This window comes from Pleurodeles waltl, chromosome 10 (assembly GCF_031143425.1).
Source record: "Pleurodeles waltl isolate 20211129_DDA chromosome 10, aPleWal1.hap1.20221129, whole genome shotgun sequence".
In the NCBI taxonomy this organism is placed as follows: Eukaryota; Metazoa; Chordata; class Amphibia; order Caudata; family Salamandridae; genus Pleurodeles; species Pleurodeles waltl.
In genome coordinates this window covers 945,831,094-945,847,329 of record NC_090449.1, presented here as the reverse complement: position 1 = coordinate 945,847,329, position 16,236 = coordinate 945,831,094, and the positions used below count along the sequence as shown (strand labels likewise).

The 16,236-nt window shown below is 40.5% G+C and overlaps 1 protein-coding gene across 1 annotated transcript in view; it reads left to right on the top strand.

The window, feature by feature from the left end:
- Positions 1 to 16,236, top strand: part of ASB4 (ankyrin repeat and SOCS box containing 4) — a 175,681-nt gene that overhangs the window by 157,028 nt on the left and 2,417 nt on the right. The window lies entirely within an intron of this gene.

Below are 16,236 nucleotides of genomic sequence, written 5' to 3'. Positions count from 1 at the left end.
CTAACTGAAATATGTACATTTGTTTTTTTATATAAATGCAGTTTTCTAAATCAGGATCTTATTATCATAAGATTTGATAAACCTATTTCTGGCATGGTCTCTGAGTTTAAATATCAAACCCTCTAGTGTCTGAATTTTTTTATTTAATTAAAAGCCTAAGGAAAACACCTTACAATGGCCTTATTTATGTAAAATTAAAACCACTGGGTTGATATATAAAACTATTTTGATTTAAATCAGAAAAAATATGTTTTTATACAAAACCAACTGGCTTAAATAATTTAGGTTATCAAAATTTCAATGAAATTACAATATCAGTTTGATACTGAAAATCTTAAAAAGATGCTTTATCAAAAACGGTTGCTGTGGTCAGTGATATCAAAATTACAAAGAAAGTTATACTACATTCTAGTACCTAAATAAAGCAGTGTCTTTAGTGGTTTTAATATCTTTGTTAACATTTTCCTGCTTAGGTCTGACAGAGACAATGTTACCTGTCTTGCTAACCCTCTCCAATGTATACAGAGAGAGAGAGAGAGAGAGAGGGGCTAAAGGTCTTGCACTAATCCCTTCATGTTTGTTTGTGTCTTGCGCATTTTAATCATGTCACATTCACCAGCCATTGGTTTATTTTTGTTAAACATCATTTAGGCAGTATTTCTGTGCAAGTGCCATTTCGAAGGTACAGTAGGTGTATGAGTCACAGACAAAGTGTCCCTATTTTTTTCTTTATGCTGTGCAGGCGAAGTATATTGTTCATCATTTGACCCAGAGCTCTGCCTTTCATTCAATCACTACATTTTGTTATAGAGGTAGTAGGTCATGATAACCATGAATTTGCTGGGGAACATCTTGACATCATTGGAATGCTGAGGGGAGTTCTCAATCATTAATATGTTGGCATGAGAAACAGTACTGTTGCTTAGATTGACTGGGAAAAAACCTCCATAAGCCTACAGCTCTGTTTTGGCTTTTTATCTACCATCCATCAGAAGGAAGCTCTGTGGATGTTCTGTCATTATTGAGGTTTTTGTGAACTGTACCAGACAATGGCAGAATGTCAGCTGTTGGAACAAGCCTGGGTATACCCTGCAATGTCAACTACCATAATGTTGGAGTCAACAAGCAAAGAAAGCGCTGGATCTAAGCCTGGTAGGCAAAAACACCCTGCTCAGAGTGCAACAGTAACTATTCCTCCACTTGGGTGTTAAATTGAAAAATGAGCTGCCTCCATGCTGAAGCTGCTTGAAACAGTGGGAGCTGACCACAGTTAAACCTGGTTGTATCCATCTCTAACAAGATACACTATCCTGTCAGACTAGCAGGACAGGCAAACCTGACTTAGATTATTCAGAGAGCACAAGAAAAGACTCCTGAAAGTTATCCTCAACCTCCTCTAAGAACAGATCCTGAATTTGTGCTTAGAGATCTATCAATTGTCCCATTTAATAGAAACATGTGTGGAAGGCACTGTGTCAGAAAACAAATAAAGGCAACCCCAAAGTGGAAGCCATTAGGAGGTAGCTGCGGTCCACAATTCTAAACAAACTTCAGAGATTTCCAAGTTCCTTCATTACTAACATGTTGAGCCAAATTTGACAAGAGTAGAACGTTTCTGTCTGACTCAGGTGTCCCATCAATTAAGACTGAAGAAGATCACTGATCCCCCCTAAATCGCACAAGTTGCAAGTTCCTTTGAACCCATGTAGACTAATGTAACTTCGCTTCTACGACTTTGACTGTCTAGTGCATCTGTCCAGCTTTAGGTATTGTACTGTATCTTGGGAGATCGGCAGTGCATGAAGCCTGTGATTGAAATAATCTGCAGGCTTTTAGAGAAGGTCTATCTGGCTCACAGCTTAAATTCCTCACTTTGAAACAGACCATGACAAAAATTTGTAATGACTACCACTGTGGGCTAAGAGCACAATGTGTCAAACTTGGATTGCAGAGGTATCTGTTTTTTCACACTTACTATTGTGCAGCCTAATCATCATTCTAAGGCATAAAATGGCCATTAATTTGAATATGCAGAGTCCTTCCCCATTAATAATAACTAGGAAGGATTTTGTTTGTGAATTCCAGCAGTTATAAATGTAGAGATGGGGTCTGTAAGGGCCTCTACCCCTAAACGGTCAGAGTTGCAATAAAAAAAAGGTTGACATTTAGTGAATGACTTTGGGGGAGCATGCCGAGATCCCCTGGATTGCGCCCCCAATTCAGACAGCCTGAATTCATATGGTTGAAGTTGCCCCTCAGGGACCGTTTCTACTCTGTGAATAGATACCACCCCCTTTCAAGGGTGAGTATCTGGTCATTGGTATGCAACTGCTGTTGTGATCCCAAATGTTTCATAAATTGCACAAACAGTAGGAAAGAAAAGAATGCCACTGTCATGTCTTCTCTATCTTCAGATTGTCAATTAGTGAACATGTTCTCTACATGTTGGAAAGATATTTCTGACAAAGAACCTTTTATGCGTAGCAACTTGATATTTTGTGGTCGCAAAGCATGTGATTTTGCTAATCAAAGCAAAGCATCTTCATACATAAGGGCCAAATTTCCTTGTAACAGCTGACAGCAAGCACTTGAAACTTATGAAGACCACTGCCCCTTCGGAAACCATGAGGTACCAACGGCTTGCTGACCTACCTACTAAGATTTCCAGATTCACTGTGATCGGGAAAGTTCAACATCAATGCAAATGCCATCTCCAGATGTTCACATCTCAAGAAGCCCCAAACAGATTGAGTACCATGGTTGCAAAAACATAGTAAAGATACTCTGCTGATCCAGAGGGCAATATTATTTTCTTGTGTTGATCCAGTCAACACATATGAGGTCCCTTGAGTGAGTCCCATTACCTTGCTGGTGATTTCCTATAACCTGCTGTACCTGCATTTGTTAATTTCGATACTTCTCACTAGTGAAGATATCTACACTGCCCAGTTGAGAGGTCCCAACATTTCAGTCGTACTTAATTCAATGATGCTGAAGAACTCAATCATCAGTCACACATTTCAAAACCCGCAACTTACTTTGATGCCTCTTATCACCTTCTCATTCAGGATATAATAATTTCTGGCAAGATAGATACCCCATTCCCCATTTTCCAGCTTTCGGTGCTGTCCAGGAGAGTCACAATAATGTTGCTCATGTATGTGCTTGATGACAATGAACGCTTCAGTTTCCAATGAACTTTCGACAGTTTTCCTGGCCACGCTAACATAAAGTAATCAAACAGCATTGTTAGACCTGTGTCTGTTTCATCACCAGCAAGGGACTATCCCAGAGGGCACCCAAATTGAGTTACCTAGTTGCATTTGCCACATTGATCTAGTAAGCATGGATTTTCTGTCTGTCGCATCATATTGCAACAGGACTGTGAAGTTAGATTACCTGGCATGCCCAAGCACGCACATGTTAGGACCAGAACACTTTGCCATGGCCAAATTCATTTGAATCAATTCTTCATCCAGCATTGTTAACCATCCATAGATTATGAGACCCACCTCATCAGCTTAGTGCTCCAACTGATTGAAGTGAAAAAGACAAGAACAATACACTATCTCCCACAAGGAGATATCAATGTGAAACTGTTTTAATCAACCCTTCAGTACATTAGTACATACCTGAATCTTCACTCTAGGTGATACTGCATGGTTTACCACCTGCTACCTGTTGTGTTGGAGAAATGCAAAGTCGCAAAAATATATCTGCTCAATATCTAGTGCTTGTTGTAGCTAAAAGGCATCACACACCAAATATATCATGGATCTTAGTCATCAGTTTGAAATGGTGCATGAGCTGAACACTGGAGCTGCCACTACAAATACAGGATAAAATAAAGGTCCAAACTGAAGACTCACTCACAGAGCGCAAATAGGATTTGGTGTGATTCTGACCTCTGTTTTGTGCCATAGAGGTTTTATTTTACGTTTAGGTGTTCATGATTAGCTGAAATGGGTGAAACTTGTGTGGTAGTAGTAATAGATCCAGACACGCTCTTAAAGGAGTACTACTGGCAGGTCATCCTGTGACTCTCAAGCCTCCAATTCCAATCTTGAACTCCCATAACTAGCCTCAATATTCTACAGTTAGAAATGGAGACTCTGGTTCGCAGTCAGTTTGCACTCTGTCCAATCAGGGACTCTGTCCAATCAGAGACCCTTACTCTAGTCAGGATAAAGGAGATACATACTTAGGATAACCTCTGCTCACCCCCTTGGTAGCGTGGCGCAAGCAGTCAGGCTTATCTCAAAGGCAATGTGTAAAATATTTGTACCAACACACACAGTAGCACAGTGAAAACACCAAAAAAGTTACACAAAACCAGTTTAGAACAAGCATTTGCAATGCAATAGGGTCTCGCATTTCTCTGAGTTAAAGCTAATAGCAGTTGTAAACTCCCAACCGGACATTTCTTGCCACATTAAATGGAAAAAAACAGCGCTGCTACAGTTCACTCGTACGGATAGTTTAAGACGGCATGCAGGTAGAAAAAAAAATAAGAAAAAAAAGAGCGCGATTGTGCTGCTACATGCCACTCATAGTGAAACCTATCGGCAAAAGTGCAATTATGTACATACCCAGCAAAAGTGCAATTAACTATGTAACAGTGTTGATGTCATGCAAAGAGCTGGACTTCTGCCAAGTGAGATCGCGCTGCAAAAAAAAGATAAAAAGTAGTCCACAAACCTGAATGGGTAACAGGAAGCCTCACATGTTTTCAGTACTTGGTTGCTGCGCTCGTGGAGGGCTAACCACCGGAAAAGGCATGACTTATGCGTGCCTTCCACTAATGAAAGCAAGCAGATTTTGAAAGGCAAGCCCACGAACCAATAAAAGACATTGACGTAACATGGACGGGGCTCCGAGCCCTTTTATATCTACTAAAGCGTCTTGAAGCAAAACGCATGCACAAGCGCATGTGACGCAGGCTCGACCCTAAAAATAGCTAATATGTATCTAAATCAAACAAGACCAAAATGACAAAAATCCAACATACACAAGCAAAGTTAATGAATGTTTACATTTTAAAAAGTCTTAATTCATAGAAATCATTGTTTTTACACCAAGTACCTTGTTTGCATCAAAAATAAACCTGCCCCGGAGAGTGTGTGTTGGAAAAGTCAGCAATGTGTAGATTCCTTACTCACAAGTGAGGCCAAGCATCGTTTTTTCTCCTGTCGGGTAGGTGATGCGTCGTTTTTTCTCACCCACAGAAGATCGATGCATCGGTTTCCAGACGGGCAACCTCGATGCGTCAACTTTGGCAGCCACACACGGGTGTTGCGTCGATTTCCCAGCCGCGAGGCAGGTGGTGCGTTTAATTTTCAGCCGTGAAGCAGGTGCTGTGTTGATTTTTCCCCCGCACAGCTCCTGTGCATGGATTTCAGTCTTGGTTCCACCAGCTTCTCCTTTCAAGGGCCCAGGGACTGGATTAGGCATCACTTGGCTCAGTAGGAGTCTCAGCAAGAGAGTCCAGGTACTGGCAGAGGAAGTCTTTGATGGCCCTGAGAGTTCAGAACAGGGGGCAAACTCAGTCCAAGCCCTTAGAGATACTTCACAAGCAGGAAAACACAGCAAGGCCCAGAGTTTGTCCTCTCACTGGCAGAAGCAGCAACTGCAGGCCAACCCCGCAAAGAACACTCACAGGCAAAGGTGCAGAACTCGTCCTCCAACTCTTCAACTCTTCTTGGCAGAGGTTCCTCTTGATCCAAAAGTAATCCAAAAGTCTGGGGTTTTGGGTCCACTACTTATACTCCTTTCTGCCTTTAAATTCAGCAAACTTCAAAGGAAAGTCTCTGTTATTCAGCAGATCTTGCCTTGCCCAGGCCTGGCCCCATACACGCACCAGGGGGTTGGAATACTGCATTGTGTGAGGACAGGCACATCCATTTCAGGTGTAAGTGTCAGCTCCTCCCTTCCCACTCTAGCCCAGGAGACTCATCAGGATAAGCAGGCTACACCCCAGCTCACTCTGTCTCACTGTCTAGAGGAAATTTACAAACAGCCCAATTGTCAGTCTGACCCAGACATGGATTCCACAAGCAGTCAGGGGCACAGAATGGTTAAGCAATAAAATGCCCACTTTCTAAAAGTGGCATTTTAAAACTGACAATCTAAAAAACAACTTTACCAAAACATTTATTTTTAAATTGTGAGTTCAGAGACACAAAACTCCATATGTCTATCAGCTCCCAATGGGAAACTTCACTTACAATATATTTGAAGGCAATACCCATGTTAGTTTATGAGAGAGATAGGCCTTGCAACAGTGAAAAACGAATTTGGCAGTATTTCACTGCCAGGGCTTGTAAAACACATCAGTAAATAATCTACCTTTAACATGCACGGCACCCTGCCCATGGGGCTACCTAGAGCCTTCCTTAGGGGTGCCTTACGTGTACAAAAAGGGAAGGTTTGGGCCTGGCAAGTGGGTACACTTGCCAGGGCCAAATGGCAATTTAAAACTGCACACACAGACACTGCAGTGGCAGGTCTGAGCCATGTTTATAGGGATACTCATGTGGGTGGCACAATCAGTGCTGCATGCCCACTAGTAGCATTTGATTTACAGGCCCTGGGCACCTCTACTGCACTTTACTAAGGACATACTGGTAAATCAATGTGCCAGTCATGGAAAAGCCAATTACACATACAGTTTACACAGAGAGCACTTGCACTTTAGCACTGGTTAGCAGTGGTAAAGTGCCCAAAGTACCAAATACAAGCAAAAACACAGTCCAGCACACAGTCAAAAACACCAAAAACCAAGCAGAGGCACATGGCCAATTTTTGTATTTTCTAACCGCCACCCAAAATTTGGCAGTAAATAATAGTAAAAGCAAAAGTAAAACATTCAGTGACCTCACGACATGAGAGAAAGCTTCCATAGCGAAGGGGATCATTCCTTTAGGATTTTGTTTTTGAGAAAAAAAAAAAGAAAATGAAATGGTGTAGGGCGGTGCTATCATGTTAACTGAGGCACACAGCACAATTTCAATGCATTTACGGGAACTGCCATGACAGCGGTTTCTATAAGTGGGCTGGCGGACATCTCTAAATTTAACTGCCATTTTACATTTAGAATGGTGGGAGTAAAGTACTCCACCATGGCAATGGTACCAACACCATCTGCCACACTGTAAATCAACCCCTAAGTGTGTGTCTATGAAGCTTGATAGGCTATGTGCTCCCTTATCATTCTGCATCCAGTTCATTGACCCAGCACACCTCCACTCGCAGCAATTCTCCCTGAGTGGCGATAATATCAATTTTAAGTTTTGAATGGATTGGGTTACTGGTGTTCTGGCTCACGGAAGACCAGGCTGTTCCTATTGCAACTCAACCAAGGTTGAGTTGCATATAGCTGGGTCTAATCTTAGGTGGCATGATGGGCAGAAGAATGATAGGTTGGAATGTTACCCAGAGCAGTTTGGCAGTGGTTAGACAAACTGCAATTATTGCTCACATCACTATTTTTGTGTTTTACCCTATGTGCTTCCCTGTGCCTTTGGATCACTCAGGTCGATGCAGTACATTCCCATACTTAGATTCGTAGTTCCTCTGTTTAACCATTCAGAAATTACCCCTTTCTTCAGGTAACTCTCTGCTAGGTTGCAGTTATGAACAACAAACAGAAGTATCTTTAGTTGCAATACGTATCACACTATGTTTCACTGCATCCCATTTATTCTGACATTGCTCTCTGAGCTACAGGGCCAGTGAGGAACAGTCTTCTACTCCACATCACCAGATTCTGTACTTATCATTGTGTAGTGCTTTCCTCTTATTTAGTTTCTAAGCACTAACATAACACAACAGAAATGCACTTCTGAGGTCAAAGAAGACTTTTATTGTTGTTAATTCTTCCCCAACCACAATATTTATGAATGACGAATTAGTAGCTTTCAAGTCCGCGTTAATCAAACAAAATATATCAGTTTGCAATATACACAGCAGGTTATATTTATAAGATATTGAATGCAAAGCAAAACAAATACTTCACCGTGTGGGAACTATCTACAGCTTCATCTTTCTAAGGTCTGTAAGCTGATGACCCCTGTCAGCCGCGAGAAAGAGAGATTCATCTACCCACACGGGATTGCTGGCAGCTGGCGCCAAGCTCCAGCACGAGGTCCGGCAGATTCGAATCTGACCCTCTGCAGCCTGTTACATTCGTTACAAAGGTGTGCCCCCTCCTCTCAGACCTGGGAAACTGAGCAAGCCTTTTGGAGACTGGCCAGGTCTCCAAGACTACTCCTGTTCCCAAGCTCTAGCGAAGAAAAACAACACCCATGTACTCTCTCTTATCATGTCTAGTCTACTGTGGGAAAAACATCTTGGTTCTCTGGTGCAAAAACACAGCTTGGAAAAATACAGCTTGGATTCTCAACTGCAATGTCTAACTCCACGTTAAAGGCAATGGGCAGCTAACCTAAATATCAAATGCAATGTCTAGTGTCATGTCAAAGCCAATACGCATCTAAGCTGAATACAAAATGCAATGTCTTATATCATGTCAAAGCCCATAGGCAGCTGAGCTGAATACAAAATGCAATGTATAATATCATGTCAAAGCCAATAGGCAGCGGAGCTGAATACAAAGTGTAATGTATAATATGATGTCAAAGCCAATAGGCAGTTAAGCTGAATATAAAATGCAATATATAATATCTTGTCAAAGCCAATAGGCAGAATATCTAATAGCATGTCAAAGTCAATAGGCAGCTAAACTGAATACATCATGTCAAAGCCAATAGGAATGCAATGTCAAAGCCAATAGGCGGCTAGACTGGATACAGCATGTCAAAGCCAATAGGCAGAATACAGAATGTAATGACTAATGCAATGTCAAAGCCCATAGGCGGCTAAACTGAATACAGAAAGTAATGGCTAATGCCATGTCAAAGCCCATAGGCGGCTAAACTGAATACAGAAAGTGATGGCTAATGCAATGTCAAAGCCCATAGGCGGCTAAACTGAATACAGAAAGTAATGGCTAATGCCATGTCAAAGCCCATAGGCGGCTCAACTGAACAAAACATACCATGTGCTACTGGTGAACATTGAGCAACTAATATGCGCAGTGGTGAAACACAAAGTCATTGGTCAAAACAAACTTTATCAAATGGCAGTACATTCCGCCCTTTGACCAATGAATTTTTGTTTCACATATCTCTTGTTTCAAACAAAAACAAAAACAAAATATCAGATCAAAGCAATCCCTGTAAAGCAATAGAAGTGGATTAACACATTGATTTCATAACCTTTCACATCAGATACATCTACATAGAAAAGACTGGGCAATTTTTATACTCTGAATGAGTCTCTAATTCAACAGTGTTAGCAATTTGATGTGGCATGAGTTCTACTCATGTAAAGAGGCACGGTCCACCTGAAAGGTTTTCTGGAAGGTAAGCAAAAGTCAGAGTTCCATACGAGAAGGGAAAAAAAAAAAACACAGCTTAGTTCCAGTGGAAGAATGCAATCAAACAAGTTGAACTTGAACTGAAGGCGCAGTTTGCGCAAAATGGATCCATGGTGCTGGCACTTTACTCAGCCAGGTTCAGGTTGGGGATTCGGTCCCTTCCCCGACCCCACACGCACACACCGGAAGGGGGACCACACAGCACACTCAGGGACAGTGGCGAAACGTGGTAGGATCTGCAAAAGAAACAAGTATGACTTTTCTTGCAAATAACATTTTTCATTTAAACTGCACCCTTCCTCTTTCTTTCCCTGTTTTATGATCAGCAGGACGTTTTTGGGGCCCTTTGTTATATTCACTGCAGGTTCTGGAGGATCACTTGGGGCTTCAGCCCACACATCAGCACTGAGGTTTTTATCTGCTGCGCCACAGCTTCCCTTTTCTTGCACTGTCAGAAGGGCTGGGGCAGACTCATTCTTTACCAAACCTCCATTCACTGCACTTTTGTCAATTTGGGCCATTCTGTCTCCAATTTGTTTGAATGAATCAGATTCTTTTCTAGGTATCAGCATAATGTCGATTTTTCCTTGGTAATTTGCAGCAATCACTGTCCCTAAAACCTGATCACTTTGCCATTTCTGTCCTGGTAACTTTCCTCTCCCCAACTGCTCTGTGACTGCTTGCATGACAGATTGCTTTTGTGCGTGCTGCACAGTTTTTATCAAATCTAGGGGAATGTGCATCTCTCTCATCTCTGCCCACCTGTAAGTGGCTTTTTCTCTCAGCTGTTCACATTTCTGGGGCACCCACTTAGCCATCCCCACTAAGGCAGAATTCTGGGTGTACACTTCTCTCTCTGAATTTTTCTGATTAACATCTGCAAGGTAATTGAACCAGTTAGGTACAAGCCATGTGGCTAAAACATTATCAAAGAACCAAAAATCAACATAAAAATGACACATCTCTCGTAGCTCTTGCTTTAAAATCTGACACACATTATACAACGCTGTTCCTTCTACTGTGCCAGAAAACAACATTTCAGTCAATGAATCATTAGTAAAACAAACATGCTTTTTATCTTCAGTAGACACAAATTCAAATGGTGCACACAACTTCATTGATAACTTTTTTACCTGTGGTACTCTAGCCCTGTCTTGCAAGTACCAGATCCATTGTATGATTCTAGCTAGGGGCAGTATTTTCTTTCCTTGTTCATGATTTAAATGTACATAAGTATTTCCTTCTTGCACTGCGCAGAAACCTAAAGTCTGCATTATTTCATTTGCCAAATCACAAGCGCGCAGCTGCATATAATTTTTCACAGTGACCATATACAAAAGTGTTAGGATTTCACTCAGATGAGAGCTATTCTTTTTCCAAAAATCAAACAAGCTAATGAAACTCGGTGTCTCTTTCTCTAAAATCTTTCGTTTTACTTGTGCATTTTGCAACGGTAACTCGTAAATCACATTCTGGTCTCTCTCGTCCGTGTTATCAGTTAAGGAATGCATTTTGTCTGCCAAAAACCCTGGCTCACACGGAAACTCAGTGCAGCTTGGAGCTGTCTTAACCCCCTCATTACTGGAATGGGACAAGAAAGATTCTTCAAAAACAGCCCTTTTATAACTTTCAGTCGGGCTAATTTGCTCACGTAAATTCCTATTTTCATGTTCCAACTTCCTACATTTCTCCTGCATTTCTCTGTAAGCAGATAAAGGTATCCAGACCTTTCTGTCATCATTACTTCCAAAAGACACGTTTTCTACATATGTACAACAGGAATTATTTCTCAAAACACCATCATGCATTTTAGCTACACATGCATTTTCTTCTGTAATTCCCCAAACAGAAAACAATTCACAGTTTTTCTTAGCACCATCAGGCAGTTCATCAACACATGTATTCTCAGACATGGTCTGCCGTGCTACTGTGATTCTCCAAACAGAACAATTTCTGTAATTCTCCAAACAACAAAAACAATTACACTTTTAAAGTGTGCACTTAGAAATCTACCAACTCGTCAACACCCTCTTAATCACCTCTTAATGACCGACCCCACGACTCCTGGTACCAATTGTAGTGCTTTCCTCTTATTTAGTTTCTAAGCACTAACATAACACAACAGAAATGCACTTCTGAGGTCAAAGAAGACTTTTATTGTTGTTAATTCTTCCCCAACCACAATATTTATGAATGACGAATTAGTAGCTTTCAAGTCCGCGTTAATCAAACAAAATATATCAGTTTGCAATATACACAGCAGGTCATATTTATAAGATATTGAATGCAAAGCAAAACAAATACTTCACCGTGTGGGAACTATCTACAGCTTCATCTTTCTAAGGTCTGCAAGCTGATGACCCCTGTCAGCCGCGAGAAAGAGAGATTCATCTACCCACACGGGATTGCTGGCAGCTGGCGCCAAGCTCCAGCACGAGGTCCGGCAGATTCGAATCTGACCCTCTGCAGCCTGTTACATTCGTTACAAAGGTGTGCCCCCTCCTCTCAGACCTGGGAAACTGAGCAAGCCTTTTGGAGACTGGCCAGGTCTCCAAGACTACTCCTGTTCCCAAACTCTAGCGAAGAAAAACAACACCCATGTACTCTCTCTTATCATGTCTAGTCTACTGTGAGAAAAACATCTTGGTTCTCTGGTGCAAAAACACAGCTTGGAAAAATACAGCTTGGATTCTCAACTGCAATGTCTAACTCCACGTTAAAGGCAATGGGCAGCTAACCTAAATATCAAATGCAATGTCTAGTGTCATGTCAAAGCCAATAAGCATCTAAGCTGAATACAAAATGCAATGTCTTATATCATGTCAAAGCCCATAGGCAGCTGAGCTGCATACAAAATGCAATGTATAATATCATGTCAAAGCCAATAGGCAGCTGAGCTGAATATAAAATGCAATGTATAATATCATGTCAAAGCCAATAGGCAGCGGAGCTGAATACAAAGTGTAATGTATAATATGATGTCAAAGCCAATAGGCAGTTAAGCTGAATATAAAATGCAATATATAATATCATGTCAAAGCCAATAGGCAGAATATCTAATAGCATGTCAAAGTCAATAGGCAGCTAAACTGAATACATCATGTCAAAGCCAATAGGAATGCAATGTCAAAGCCAATAGGCGGCTAGACTGGATACAGCATGTCAAAGTCAATAGGCAGAATACAGAATGTAATGACTAATGCAATGTCAAAGCCCATAGGCGGCTAAACTGAATACAGAAAGTAATGGCTAATGCCATGTCAAAGCCCATAGGCGGCTAAACTGAATACAGAAAGTGATGGCTAATGCAATGTCAAAGCCCATAGGCGGCTAAACTGAATACAGAAAGTAATGGCTAATGCCATGTCAAAGCCCATAGGCGGCTCAACTGAACAAAACATACCATGTGCTACTGGTGAACATTGAGCAACTAATATGCGCAGTGGTGAAACACAAAGTCATTGGTCAAAACAAACTTTATCAAATGGCAGTACACATTGGAAGTGGCACCGACTTAAAGTTATTATATAACCCTATTATCTTCCAGTGACACCCACACCTCTTAATGAATGAGGAAGGGCCTCTTATTTGATGTCTAAAAAAACAGTACTCCCCCTTTGGTCAGAAATCTTTCAATCAAGTGCATAGTTTAGAGAGGTGCTAACCTGCCTTGGTACTCCAGTATGTTAGTAGAAGGGGATTCAGGCACCCTTTTAAAGGATTCAGACCGGACAGGCAATCCTGTGACCCTCCATCCTCTGATTCCAATCGTGAACTCCCATAACAAGCCTGAAAATTCCACTGTGATGTTTCTAACACCGTTGCTTGTATGGGTACATTACATGATCAACCCACTACAACAGACTCTCACAAGCATACATCCAGTCATACCAAAAATGGACATTACAGACTACCTGTAGATAATACTAACTTAAACCCTGAAGGAATAACCAATGGGATGATATATCCTTCTGCAAAGGGAAACTCATTGAGACAATTCATGTGTGGAAATAGTCAAATCTCAATACTTTTCTCTGAATAACATTTAAGTTTATTGTTTTTTTAAACTTTAATGCATTATAAGAGAAAGCAGATAATATGCAAATTAGTTCACCCCCATCCAATTCGGCAATCCATCCTTATATATAAAAACTATGCCCCCCTCCACATGTGGACATAAGAATCCCCAGATGCATTTGGGGTTCATTTGTGAGATGCAGCTTCAGTTCTTATGCTCAGCAGCTTGGGAGTTAAGTCTGTACATTCTTCCCAACGGACGGAGATACACTGAGTAATGCAGATATGGGAGAAAAGTCTTGCATTTCTTTCTAAGAAGCATTCAAGAGCATTCAATTCTATCATTTTTTGCATACCTGTCACATTACAGAAGCATACGATCATAAATATGACTCAATGAGACAAGACTATAAAAATGTGATGATGAATATATACACCAAGTAATATTACAATTTTACCTGATTTACAAGTGCATTACTACTGAGTAATAACTGAGAGAACTGGTAACGTGTCCCTTTATGATAATTTATTACACATCAGGACTCGTTTTAGGCCAATGAATCTTTTGACCCAGTTGAGAGACACCTTAGGACGAGATAGCTAATCAATATGTCAATCAATACATCAATAATGTCATCAATATTTATCATGACAATGCATTTCACTTTAGTCAAAGTCATTAATCAATTCAAAACTCTACCATAACCTTGCAGCCATGAATAACCACACCAGTTTAGTAGAATTTTATGAGTTTTATTCCCTATTAGTTACAATCTAAGAGCAGATGCGTTAACCTCAAAACCAAGAAACATAATAGCATAGTCACGATATGGCAACTTTGATAAGATTTCATTAAAGCAAGAATCACAAACATTACAACATAACACAGCGTGAACATAGATCAAGATTGGCAGAGTGTCAATATTGGGTCAGTTCAAGAAGCATAATTTTGGTTGTTTGTCTATTTGCGTCAGTTTAGGTGAACACCTGTCCTAGCCACTGATTAGCATTAGCATGTTGGGCTTCATGCAAAACAATTTAGAACACTAATTTGGAAAACATCTATCTAAGGTCTCTGTCAAAAGTAAGCAGTTGGTACCTAGAAAGGAAAAGCAAACAGACAAATCACAATTGCATTGTCATAATTACCCTCCAAAGTTTAGGTCAACGCACAGGACAGCGCTCCTCAGGACATCAGTCAAATCGCCATCAGTCAGGATTCAGCTCCGGGGCAAAAAGGGCACTTCCCTCATAAAGAGGTAAAGTGTAAAAATGGACAATCTAAAGGCAAGGATGGTTTTAGCAAAGTAACAAGTCACCAAACAGAGTGACAGAGTTTCTGGATAAAATCAATAGCATTCCCTAACCCACCTCTCATGACTCCCCGTGACATGGGTTTTTATCCCTTTTCCGTTGTACATTCCTCCAAAATTTTATTGGACATTTGCTATACCCCACTATCTTTAACCTATCATAAAACACAGTAGGTAATCTAACTCTTCACCCCATATTATTTTACAAGTCTTTGATTGGTCTTCATAATTGACGTCTTCAGAGGTGGCACGTCCGGTATGATTTCATCCTTCTGTAATTCTTTGCACATCTTTTGGTCAGCAGTTCCATTGTCTTCACCAGTTTGAATGACCTTGTACATTACATTAATCTACACTGTTTCAATTTACTTTTAACATTTATTCTGCAAACGAGAAAAAGCGGTGGGAAACGGATCTAACATGGTTACATTCATCTTCCAATTTGAAGAAAAAGAACGTGCAGGGTCATGTCCCCTTGTGAGTCAGCACACTGAAAAATAGAAAAATGCATTTAATATGAGAGCCAAGCAGCTAAGCTTCGGCTCATGCTAACTTAAGGCCTATGATAATTTCAGCACAGATTCAATAACACAAACGTTAGTGTAAACTTATTTAAACATAATATAAAGATTTTGATTATCATTTTAGTTCATGTATACATTGGTGGCCACTCTTCGTTGTCACAATTCAAGTGCATGTCTAAGCAAAATTACTATTATTATAGTTTCTATGCGGCAGTATCACACCTTAATCATAAACATTTCATGTTAATATAGATTATATAAGCTACGCTCTCTCACAACATTTAGGAAGAATCAGAGCTAGGGATGTTTGGAGTATAGCAATCTAGTTCATTTGGGAAACCCCAGCTGAGTACTGTGATAAATTCTGTCAAACCTTGCAATTAGGCCATGTCGAACTGTCAGTTGATATCGATACATTGTTCTAGGTTTTAAGAAGTATTTGTTTGCTTATTTTGCATTCAGCGATGTCTAACCCTTCCATAAAAGCAAATGCCTTTTTAAGACATTAAAGAAACGTTATAGGGCTAAGGTGTCAGTCATAAGAGTGCACTGGATTTCTTGATGAGTCTCTATACATGGAATAGCTTAACAACAGTGAAAACACAACAGGGCCCCTGCTAGCTGGCCTAAGAAAATGGGAATAAGAAGGGAGGCCTACTGGCTCCACCAATATATGGGTTTTCACGCATACATACTAGCTAATTATATAATGGCACCAACTAGTTGTATACTTTTCAGTGTTTAAAAGAGCTGTTGATGGCTCTGAGTGTAATATGACATAATGATAAGTTTACTCTTCGAGTAGCATAAATTTAGGCTCCATCTTCTGTATATCATTTATATGCATTTATGTTTAACTCATAAAATTAAAGCTTGCCTAATTTAATAATCTGCATGTTCCATTCTAATGAGAACTGTAATCCATTACTTCTGAGCCTGTTGAGAA